The following is a 13,772-nucleotide window of genomic DNA, read 5'->3' on the forward strand; positions in this document are numbered from 1 at the left end:
TTACACTGTCTTGAATATGTGGCATTCTTAATAAAGTACTAGTGTCCTTCTTTGTGTAGAAGATTAATTTTCCAACCTCCTCTTTTTTTTCTTCCATATTCATTCTCACTTTATAGGCTTTTCATTACTTTTGATAGATGACATCCCCTATCAAAATTCAATGCCCCCTCCTTAGTGCAGAAGTCCACATGAGTGACCACACTTCCCTCAAAAATCTCTTAACTAAAGGAGATTAACATCCTACTGCCCAAAATAAATATATGAAGAAATCCCATAAGGTGGCAAAGCTGACGATATAGTTTTCATGATTACTAGTGATTTTTATCATCTTCAGAAATAAGTTTCACTTCCCTAATGATCATATGAATAAGGTGCCTGAAAAGTATAATCGGGCATGTTCTCCTCCTATAGTATATTTGATTGTCTTTACGTTCAATTTACGAGCGGGGCTCCAATTTTCATCACTTTCGAAGTTGATTAATATTTCATTGACATATGGAGTGGGTTTATTCCAGTACTTATACATGTCATGTCAATTGCATTGGGATTGATTATCTTTTTTAGAGATCATGGAGCAGTGTTGACTCCAAAGTGCTCCTCTCATAGGTCAATTCACTTATGATACGTAATATCGTATCATATTTAGATCAAAATGGCTAGATATTTGTAACCGGTATTCATCAAATAATTGGGTGAGTGGGTTTTCATGCAAAATGACTTGAATCTTTTGGAAAAATAGAGAAAACTGAAGGATTTATTCATTCCCCTTCATATTGGAGCAGAAGATATCCTGAAGATGCTTAAAATTTGATATATTGACATTGTTCACTATGAGGTACGCTATCTAGGCAAGTATGTAGAGGAAGAATACTTATTCAAAGCTGGATTATCTACTCAAGCGAGGAAGTTTCATGCACTTATATATAAGAAGTCATCCAAAGTTCAGGAAGTATCTACCCACACTTCAAAGGTTCTCCCTAAATAACTAGTAAATGATGTTGATCCACATACCTCATCTAAGAAGAATAAGGTGGATGAGATTTTAGCAGGTGCTGGCAAATGTCACATTTCTTCTCAAGCAAGTTACACATTCCAAAAGATTTTTAAAACATTAGTATAATGGATGTCGATAAGCTTACAACCTAGTGAGCATCGACTTCTTTTTTCCTCCTTTTTTGCATATTTATAAGGATACATCCCTTACAAATATTATTTTATTATTTTAGTTGTTGTGGAGCATGGATCTATAAATTGAGCTAACTTAGACCTTGAATAATTGGAATGATGAATTTGTGAAGGTCAAATACCTTCAAGGTGAGTATAAGTGAAAATATAATAGCAAGATCAAGGAGATGAAAACATTGGAAGAATAGCTAGTTGAATGCAGAGCTAAAGTTGCTACTATGACAACTTTTGCTTCTTTGCAGAACCAACAGATATACCAAAATTATATTGAACTAGTGGATGTATAGACGATAATTAATCAGCATGTGATAGACCAGCAGATCCACGAGGAGAAGATATCAACACTTAAAAGTAAAAAAAAAAAGGATTTCATATTCTTCTGTCTGAGAAAGAGATTGCTCTGTCAAAGGCCAAGTCCAAATCAGAATTATTACCTGCTAAAGCTATAAAGAGTTTATGAAATATATAGCCTTTAAGAACATAATTCATGATCATGTTCAAGAAGTATGTGATCAAATATATGTTGTAGAGGTGAAGGAATTAGAATGAAAGTGTATTAAAGAAGGCCTTATCATATGTATTTTAAAAGGAGTTCGTCTAGTATAGTGTAAGATTGGAATTGAAGTTGAAGGGTTGACACTTAGTCAAGCTTCTGATAATCCCCCTTCAAATTCAGGTGCTGATAATATCGAGCTTCGGAAAGTATTTCCCATTGCTGATGAGGTTATCGAGATTGTGTAGTGCTTCTTTACCACCAGTTGTATCACTTTATCTTTCTTAGCGATTATTATATGTATCAAATGATTATGTTTATATATAATGTATGTGCTATTTTTTTGATATAATGAGTTATTGATGTTCTCTTTTCTTTTATATATGCACTTTTTTGAATTTTTTATGGTAAAAAATATTTTAGTGAATTCACTTAGCTAGAGTGAATGTGATAAACATTCTCCTAGGATGTTTGACATATCTAAGATTATTAGTCAAAGCATTTCTTGATGACATTAACTTATATGGAGAAGCTACTTGGGTAATGTCTTCATCATAGTTTTTTATATTAAGGGTAATAGATGAGCCGCGTGGTTGAGCTTACTTATGATAATAGGATTCCACTACTTGTTAGCCTCTTTGCTCCATACTGATCCTAGTAGTGGTAAAAAAAATTAGTCTAAGATGCAGAATGAAAGCGACATGGATGCTAAAAAATATAAAATATATAAGTCACAACATCTAGAGCATCACGAGTCTCTTGCTGAGTCAAATTATATACACATGGCTATACTGGAGTTAGAGCAACATAATTACTAAGCTCTCTTTGATCACTACCAGATGTCCTCCTTACCACTGAACCAGAACCACTAGCTCTACAAGATGGTCCCTTAAAATAGTACGAAGAGGAAGTACCCTCGATCTCCCTCTCGGTCTAGCAAAGCTCTCATATATGAACTCAAAACTTATATCAAATCCTTCCTGTGAACACTCTATTACCCAATGCCCTATCTAACAACATATAAAGCACTCTCCAGGAGTTGTCATAGGTGCAGACTATCCATCTTTCCTAGAATCTCTAAGTACAAATCAACTCTTCTTCCCAGAAAGCCACTACTGTAAGTCTCATCAATGAACCTCTTCTTGCTAGCAATCCATCACTGCTGAGTATCTATTAGATCGTTCTCAATCAAAAGAGCTCTCCACTAACTCAGATAAATTTGAAATGTGAAATGGTACCAATGGTTGTCTCATATTATCTCGTAGTCCCCTCAATAATCTATAACACTTTTCCATGGAAGAGCTAACTAGATACATAGCATATTTGGCCAAAACAATGAACTGTGTCTCATACTGCATAATTGTCATGCTCCCTTGAATTAGTCTCAGAAAAGTCTCTTATATATGTTGTCATACATAAGGTGGTACGAATTAGACTCTATACACATATAAGAACTCCTCCCAACTAATTAGAGAATTCAACCTCCCATGAAATTTCTTCTATTGCTAACCCATTAACTAGCACTCTGTCTCGCCATTTAACAAAAAATGCTGACAGTATATTACTTTTAGAAGGATAATACATACCATCAAATATCTTCTCTAGCCTCCTCAACCAATCATCTGCTGCTTTGAGCTCAACAATACCTGATAAGTGTAAATAATGTCTTATATTTTCAATGAAAATATATTATTTTAATTGTATTATGCAATAACAACATATAAAAGGTATAAAAATTCTAATTATATATAGTGTCGCGGTGTTGAAACAAACAACGTCGCAGCACCATCAAAAACATCATCGAAGCATCAAAATATTAACATTGTAGTGTCGACTTCTCTATCAGACAATGTTGCGACAATCAAATATCAACTTTGCAGCGCTGAGTGATCTGTTGTCCAGGGCAATGATGTCATAATCAAAAACACCTTAGCACCCAAATTACCCTTCTAGCACTACGGCATCTAAAAGTCAGTAGCACCGTAGCGTAGAAGTTATGACTTCCCAAGCATATGACCTATCAGTGAAGTGGCGTGGCTATTCACTAAAGTACACAATTAAAGTTAGTAAGCACCATGGCGGAACAATAAAAATAGTGCTGCAGCATTAGTTCATTTTTTGGGCACAACGGTGTCGATCTTTGTAGCGCCATAGCGCCAGCAGCCTATTCATATTTTTCTATAGATAGTCGTTGTGTTATGTTTGTAGGGGAGTTCAGTCAATTAAATAATTTCAGTATAATTCATAATGGTTCTCTGAATTTCTCTTAGGGTGAAAACTAAGTGAAGTTAGAGAAGTGCTTAATGCATTATTAAAGTGCTTGGTTTGTGTCTATATAAGCAATTCTGTAAGTAAAAAGGAGTTTAGAGGAGATCCATTGAACATATCTGGTGATATCTATCTCTTATATTTTTTTCTATCATGCCAATAAAAATGAGTTTGCTTCAACTTTCCTCCATGTTTGACTAAATTCTCTAGTTTTAGATTAATCAAGTAAGTATCATATGAAGTACTAATAAGTAATCTCCCATAAATGATTAAAATGATATTTTCAATATTACAATATATTAATCTAATGCACATAATGCTATGATGTGATCAACAATTAAGTGTAATGTGAATCTCGACGAGGGATGTTGACCTTGTTTTAACCCAAACCCTAGGTCAAGGGGGGTTGACTTGGTCAAATTGACCAAGCCAGACTCCAGGACCTCTTCCATTGGGTCCAGCGGGTCAAACCAAGTGTTTGGTTTGTGTCGATCCAGTTTTCACAACTATGGCTAAAACACAATAATATATATGCTACGTTGACGACGATTTGTAATTTGAAGTTATAATGACTCTTGAAATATTATTTTACCGTTCTAGGTAAAAAAAAATTAAGGGTTTTCACACTAAGCACTTAGGTTTGTTGCACAGACAATTATGGGTGTCAATTTCGGGTCACGGGTCGGGGTTGAGGTCGAATCTGGAGCTAACCAATATTATTTGGATCAACCCAAACTCCACCTATTTTTTGTAAACGATTCAGTTTTTCTGATCCCAACCCATCTCGCTTCGGGTTCGGGCCAACCCAACCCAGCCCACGGACATGGTAACGCCGACAGTTGCGGTTCATCAGCAGCAATGGGTCGCGCGGCCAGTGGCAGCGAAAACCGGAGGAAGCAAGCCTGCGACCGACGAGAGGACGTGGGGAAAGCAGGCAGGCGGGTCAGCGGGACTCTACACTGATCATGTTTGTGACGCGACACGTGCCTCGGGATGCGATGCGAGGCTTCGGGATGCGAGCGGGCAAGCTGGGCAACTACAATCAGGCAGGTAGGTCCGATCAACGCGAGCAGTTCGGGTCAATCTCGGGCTTCCGGGTCAATCCGAACCTGACCCGATTTTTAAACGATTCGAAAACCTTAACTGAACCCGACCCAATTCGGGTTTTGGTCAACATGAACCCAAAATTTATGGGTCGAGTTTTCGAGTCCTGACAAATATTGACACCCCTACATCCAATAAGTCAAATTTATCTTCGTGTCTATCCTATGCCTGCAATCACTTAATGATATAAGTTAGCCAAAACTTTAGCCTACAATTATAATTGGGCCCTTAAACATAGGACGGCTTGACTGTCTTAATATCGTCATTAATGATTATTCATTATATGATAATAATCAATATATCATAATTGCCTCTCATATAATGGTTCCATTGTCAAAATATCCTAGAGCATGCCACCTCAACACGCTTTCAAAATTAAATTACTTAGGTAGTATATGAGGCCATTAAATTAAAAATCTACTTTTGAAAAACTATTTATACTTAAGTAATATTTTAAAATATTTTTTTCAAAATAAAAAATAAAATATATTTTCTTAAAACCCAATAAGTTTAGTTGACAAAAGGTCATCTCCAACGGAATACCAAACGATCATTTGCAGTCACCGCAAGTTCCAATCGAACACTAGATTCAGTGGCATTTTGCGCCAAGTGAACAGTGTGATGTTCACGAACACCATTTTTTCATCATTTTGTTCGGTTAGAGTTTGGTCAGAGAAATGATATACCATGTATATTCTTTTTTTATGTGAAATGGAGTTCGGTTGGAGCTGAGTTATGTATTTTGGACTGTGAAATGAGTGTTTCGGTTGGAGATGGCCTAACCTTAATTTATTTGGATATTTGAGAAAAGACTAGTCCTACTGGTCTTGTTTCGACCGTATGAGATAATTTCACGAACAGATTAATTATGCATATGTTGTGATAGATATAACTTTAGATGATTTTAATATATGATAGGGTGTAGTTAGATTTTGTTGTACAATTGTACCATGTTATATTGCTTGTATAACTAAAAGCTTTGTATGTGATGCAATTATGTGCACTAATGTTGAAATAAAAATAAAAATTTTGTAGGTGCTATAAAATTTCAATGCTATACAAGGCATTTTGTATGGTGCTTAGCAAAAAAGCATTAGTAGGCCAATAATGAGTGATATGAAATTCAAGTGGGTTTGCAATGCGCTATGTATATTTTAGACAGAAAATTTTTATGTACAAAAGTGTGAGGTACAAGTAAATCTCATGAGTGACCTCTTAAATCAAAGAAATTAAGGTTTTGTTCGGGACGGTTTTCTTATTGCTTCTTAATGCAATTTTTTTAGAACAAAAATTAAATTTTTTGTATTAGAAAGCTGTTTTAAGAAGCAATAAAAAAACCGTTTTAAATGAAGCCTAAGGCTTCGTTTGGAACGGCTTTCTAGTTCAAAAATTAAAAATTTTGAACTAGAAAGCTGCTTTAAGAAGCAGTAAGAAAGCCGTCCCAAATGAAGCCTAAATGACAAGAATATGAGCATAAAAGATTATGCGTTGTATCTTAGGCTTATCTATTTTTTTTGTGCATTAATATTTGTGTATAAATCTATAATTGGGTTATATTTGTAAAGCTCAACTACTTTATTTTTATTGTTTAGTTGGGTGCATTTGTTGAACCCATTCACATGTGGACGTTTTGGATGTAATTTATGTATTATTTAGGGTTGGGTTCTTATCTGATCCGGATCAAGGCAATTTGAACCCAGCCCGATTAATAAACTAGTTAAAAATACATGAAAGAAGTCAACTCGACAGCAACCTAAATGACTCAAAATCTGACATATTAACCCATTTTGATTTTATTTTTTTTGTTATAAGTTAATGATAATAGAGTTTATGTTGTTTGTTAAAATAAGAAGATCATACTCACAAACAAAAGAAATCAAAAAGAAAAAAAAAATAAATAAACGGGCCATTTTCATGCCAAAAGCAGATCCATGTGTCAACCTAAATCTGACCAATTTATTAAACGGACCAGCTCGAACCCGAATCTTTTGATTTAGATCGGTCATTTATTGACACCCCTTATCAAATATACAACTAACTATATAAATATAAGAATCAATAATAAAATTATGTGCAAACTAATTTAATGAAAGAAAAACTAAAGTAATATAAAAAAAAAACTTTATTACACTGAAATATATTAAATCACATACAATTGTATGCAATCTTATAGAGAGGTGATAAAGACTAGTGAGTGAGTGAATGACTTACCACTAAGCCCATATTAGTTAATTTACTCAACTTTACTAATAAATATTTATTCATTACAATAAAATTATATATGCGCATTAACACAAAAATAAAGATCCAAAATTATAAAATAATATGATACAAATAAGAGTTTTATTATAATAATAACTGCATTAATTACTAGAATTAATGATTAAGCATTAACAATATATCCCAAGAAAATTAATTATATATGAAAGCACATAAATCTAAACTATGTAGCAACTAAAGACATTAATATATTTACATGATTCTACCCTTAATTGGCCTAAATATATTCATATACCTCAACTTGTCTAAGATTCTTACTAATTTGATCTTGCTTCTATAAGATCCCTTTCTTAGGGTAGAAAATGCCCTTATACAATATCTGTCAATGGACAAGTGCAATCAAAGACTTAGGATTCATATGGGACGTCTTTCTTACTATTTTATGAAGTAGCTCCTTAGTACAAAAAAGTTTTGAATTTGAAATCTTGTACTAAAAAGCTCCTTCATAAAGTAGTAAGAAAGCTATACCAAACTATATTGCTTTGTAAATCTATTTTTTAGTAAACAAATCTCATAAAAAGAGGGAAAAAATAATAATCTAAACGAAGAGAAAATACCAACTGAAAGTTCTTTTAAAATTTAGTGACATAATGGTTGTCTTCTTAAATGAAGGCACATTATAATATCTAATTATAAGATTAAAATATTAAAAAAAAAACACTTTCAAAACTTTCTAAAAATTATAAAAGCAAGAGCACAAAATAAATTCTTGAACTTTAATGATGAATTCTTTAAACACATAAGATTAGATTCAAGAGGCTCGCCTTAGATGCTTTGGTCATATAAAACGTCGGTTGTTTGATGACCCTATTAGGAGAATAGATATATTAGATCCGGCCTATGTTAAAAAAAATATTGGTAAATCTAAGAAGACGTGCATCATTTGAGACAGCTTTTTTACTGCTTCTTAAAGCAGCTTTCTAGTACAAAATTTTAAGAATCATTAAAAAAGCTGTCTCAAACGAAGCCTTAGCTAGAACATATTAAAATGGTCTTTTAAAATAAATTTAAATAAGAATTTGACTCTTACCGAGACACAATTGATAAAAATGATACATTTAACCAGCCTCAGGTAGTGCGATAAAAGTTTGTTATTATTATTGTTATTACCCTTAAAATCTTAAGTTATGATCTAGGCTCAACTCGAGCTCAACTTGAAATCAAAACTAATTTGAATCAAACTTGTTTGACTAAAAGAAATTTTAATTTTGAATTGACTTGAAAGCAATTTCGAGCAAACTTAAAATATTATTTTATTGATTTATCTTTCTAAGTTTTCAAATTATATAACACATAATACACATATTAAATCATATAATTTTGAAGCCCTATATTCATCTATGCAAAGATTTTATAGAGATTGAAAATGCCTCACAAAATTGAAATGACTGATTTTTTGTCTAAATTAAATTCAAAACAAAATAAACAAATTAAATCAAGATTGAAATGAGCTAATTTTGCTTCTTTTGAGACAACTTTCTTACTGTTTTCTAAAGCAATTTTCTAGTTAAAAATTTTTAAGATGATTTTTTTTTACTAAAAAACTGTTCTATAAAACAGTAAGAAAGATGCCCCAAATAAAATCTTACTGCTAAGCAAAGCCTAGTAAAGATTAGACAATCATTAACAAAGATTCCATATATGATTTTTGTCCATATAAATTTTGTGAACACCAAGGATATAGTTGACTCCACATCTTAAGTTAATTTTTGTCGTCTTATATAAGATGTGAACTTCGGCTTCATTTGGAACAGTTTTTTATAATTATTTTTTTGTTACTTTCAAAAAATTATTGCACGGGAAAACTACTGTAAAAAATAGTAAATAAATTGTCACAAACGAAGCCTATGAAAAGAAGGGATTTCATCATATTACAATAGAATATTTTTTTATTATTATTATGAGAGAAACTCCAATAATTATTCTCATAAAAATTATAATCATGCATTTATGTTTCATTTGGGATGGCTTTTGACCACTGTTCCGCTCTTATTTTCAAAAAAAAAAGTATAAAAAATTGCTTAAAAAAAGTATGAAAATTGTCTTATACTAAATCTTAAGGAAATAAGAGTGAATTCAATTACCATTACAATTTGACTTGAAATATGTAAATGAACCATATGGTTTCCTCCCATCATTTGGTGGTACAGTAGAGACATAATGCACATGAATCATATGATATGTTCCTATCTGTTGGGAGCACCGAAAAGACACTGCACATGAATCATATGTACTTTCTTCTAACAATTTGGAATAAAAAATGGCAAATTATTGCATCCGGTGACCAGATGCGTAGAATAGGTTCATACATCCAATAAAAATATACCATGTCACCTACGCTTTGACTGCGTTTTACCTGCGCTTTTGACTGCGCTTTGACTGCGCTTTACCTGCTCTTTACGTGTGTTTTACCTGCGCTTTTGACGCGCTTAATTTAAAATAATATTTTATTAATATCCGGACCTATCTCCGCGTCCGGTGACCGGATGCAATAATTTGCCCTACAACAGACATGCAAACAATGACCAAAATAAAAAAGTTTTCAACTAGCAAAATTGTTACAGTAGTTTATGCATTGACCAAAAAACTACTTAAAATCTTTTGACGTAACATAAAGCAAAACAAGAAGATTTATGCATTAAAATAATTTAGGTAGTGTCATGATCTAGCCCATATACTCGAATTAACGAGCCGGAAATAAACGGTCAAATGGTGATTAAATTTTCATTTGCTAAAACTATCACCATTAAACTGAAATAACTACTAAAACCTTCAAAACATTTAAAATAAAATTGATATAAATATATTTCTCAAGCATCTCGCCTACGATATACATTCTCTTATCTTCTACTCATTTTAAGTTAATCAAATAATACTTATGAATGTTATTAGAAACAAACGTGAGTTATAAAGAACTTGGTGAGTAAATAATGTTTCTAAATTATAGTAGCACAATGCCTTTGAAACAATATGCAAATTCATTCCAAACATAAAGTTATTCCATTTAAATTCATTTTAAACATGATCATCAATGTTATACATATATCATATATTTATCATTTTTCGTAAATAATACAACCGTCATATGAGCCACTGTCTAAAATAATATCAATGAATGTACTCTTTTTTCATTTATTTTTTCTTTATAATAACCTTATTCTATTTATGTGCACGGGTATATTGCGTCCTCAGTTAGTATCATAAAAAAGTGTATCCATCAGTCAATCATGCAAATGCAATCAAATCTTATCTAGTGGTTTTTCTTGTGGCATTAGGACTATTGATATTGGAGGGAATCTTTTTTAAATTATGCTCTTGTACATCTTTATTGTTTTCAGTTCTATTGGATATTGCTTATTTTGGTTCTTTGAGGTTGTTTTTTGCAGTTTATTATTTTTTATGCAGGTTAACTGCATTGTTGTTTAGAAGATGGATGCTTTGGATTGGTCTGTGCTAGGGTGGTTGTTTTTTGCTAGTGCTCATTTGTCTTTCTTTTTATTTGTTATAATTGTATCTTAGATAGGGACTCATTGCTCATTAGGTTTATATTTGTTTTATATTATAGCTCTTTTGAGCATTTAGTGAGCGATTTGTCTCTTTTAAGGACTTTTGTAACAAAATTTTTATATTAACGCGTAAGCCCCTATAGTGGGTTTTAACAAAAAAAAAAAAAAAAAAGGGTTTTAAAAAAAAAAAAAAAAAAACCATATTTTATCTAGTCATTATTCATTTAGCATTCATTAACTTTTATGATAATTTGAAACAAAACATATTAATTTCATTTGACTCAACATGACCAATCATTAGATATGGGAGGCAAATCATGGTTTAGCTTGCAATAAAAACTTAATAAATATGTATTACTATCTTTTAATGCCTTTAATTTAAGAGAGAAAAAAATCATTCTATTCACCTTGAACTTAGGTGTTGTGCTACTTTACTCTTATTATTACACATTTCTTTTGATAAATTTAACACCTATACAAAAGATATTATTATTTAATTTACGGATTGCTTGCAAATCCTCAAAATTTAATTTCTTTAAATTTTATTAAAATATACTCTTATTTTTCTTTCTATCCAAATTATCCTTAGCTCATAAATTCATTGTTCACCTAAATCTAATTTATAATTTAACATAATATAAACTTAATTTATTCCTTACCTAGTTTAAAATCTCATATATGAATTTAATTATGATCTCTTTACATGTATATACATATACTTAAAATATATACATATATATTATAATTAACAGAAAAAAATTTCAACTAACTTACTTCCAAAGTAAATTTTAGATTAAACTTCCTTAATAACATTTATTATTTTCATGCTTAAGAAATTCATAAATCAATAATTTAATAAATAATAATCAGGCATTAAACAAGATCTTAAGTTTATTTTAAAATTGAATCAACATTAGCTAAACATATAATCTAAAAAAAATACTTTACCTTTCTTCACAATTGCTATCAATCTCAAGAGATAACTATGTTCCGCTCTGTCCACTCCGTCCAGTATTGTTAAATGAGTGAATTCGAGAGAGAAGGGGCAAGGAGGACTGTTTTTCACTCCCGTACGAGTTTTCTCGCTCCATTGCACTATTTGATTCCACCAGGTCCTCCCGCACCTACGTGCAGCCCGCTTGACTTGTTTGCTCCCCCGTTGTTTTGCTTCGTCCATTTTAGTTAGGGCCAGTACAATTGAACCGATCCAACCGATTCTTCCAGGTAGTGACACTAATCACATGGACTATCACCCCTCAATGGCATGAGGCCACAGTGGTCATGCCTACTTGATTAGGCAAGACAAATAGAGAGTTGATATTGGCGAAGTTAACAAGAAACTTGAATAGATTTTGGAGAAATTTAAGAACTCTATTACAAGTAAAAAAGAGATCGATTATGGCATGGTTAGAAAGTCCAATACAACCATGAACTGAAAATCAATCTTGGTGAAGTTAGTAGCTCCGCTATGACTTCACCCTAGGTGAGTTAACACAGAAATATGAAGGGGAAAGTGTGCTCCAGAATTCTGCTAAACACTTAATTATGTTTTTATCTTTCAATTACAATCAATCATGTTTATAGCAAATCTCAGCTCCAACCTTAGCATTGGATACAACCAATCTTCTTCTTCTTTTTTGCTCTTGTCATATTTAACGCCTGCCAAACAACAAGATCTCTTTTAATGCTTCACTGTCTTCATTTCTTGCAGTTGTTTCTTCTACCAAGGATATTGCACACCCGTTGGGAAAATAAAAGGCTATGTGTCCAAAGTCAAGGCACTAGAAAAACGGAGAGATTATTCTGTGCGGTGTACGAACGCATCCGGAGGTCTATCCGGACACATCACATCACTCAATACACTGTGTATTAGATGATGTGGCATGCCTAAATTGACCTCCAGACGCGTCCGGACACCGCACAAAATAATTTTTCCTAGAAATGCTTCCATATTGAGAGTTGGAAGGAGAGTTGTTCAGGCTGTCATGGTTGGAATTTGGTTCCTCGGAGCTGGACACTAGCTTCATTAACCTAATGTAGCATCCTTATCAAGGCAATCATCTCTGTGGGTACCGTGTGAGGTGTTAAATCTAGAGTACTTTGTTGTCATTTGCTGACTTGATTATATAAGACAATGTCCAACACTCCCGTATAATTGGACACAAGTGTCCAAGGAACTTAGCATATGCGCTTTCTTTTTTATTGCTTTCTAAAACTGTTTTCTAATATAATCTTTTTTTTTTAAATAAATTTTTTACTAGAAAACTGCTTTAAAAAATAGTAAAAAAAATTGTTTCAAACGAAGCCTTACTTTGATTGCGGCATTTGTAGGAGGTTTCTTTGTATTTGAATACTTTTTTTGATGATATACATCCATTCAACAAAATCATCATGGTTGAGCCGTCTCTCGAAATCTAAGATGTCCCTACACATCAAAGTCTTAGCATTATCTCCTTAGTTCGTAGTGATGATGTAACATCTCGTCTTCCTACTCATCATGAATAATTCAATGGCAGCGCCTCTTAAGTGGAGCCCAATCAATTGCAGGCCAAGAGGTTTCTGGGGTGGGTATCTCTTCTAGGTCAGTCGAGGATTAATCATGCCGTCAAACGCTCTTTAAGGGGGTGACAGCGGATGGATACACCGTTCCCAAAATAATAATAATAATAATAATTCAATGGTACATATTTTCCTACCTCCATTGGCCCACTTCAAATTTAGATGTGTACCACATGCCATCCCTACTCGTAGACCTTAGGATGCTGTTGAAGTCATTGGATCTCACGTTGTATTTCCTCAATGTTAAGTTCTTGCATAGGGTGTTGATGACTCTTCCAACATGTATCACCAATCTTGGGTTCTAACACTAAGTTGGCAAAAGAGAGAACCAACGCACAAAACAAATATGTGATCATGAAATGCGAATTGAATAAATA

The sequence above is a fragment of the Dendrobium catenatum genome, unplaced genomic scaffold (genome assembly GCF_001605985.2).
Source record: "Dendrobium catenatum unplaced genomic scaffold, ASM160598v2 fragScaff_scaffold_459, whole genome shotgun sequence".
Taxonomy (NCBI): domain Eukaryota; kingdom Viridiplantae; phylum Streptophyta; class Magnoliopsida; order Asparagales; family Orchidaceae; genus Dendrobium; species Dendrobium catenatum.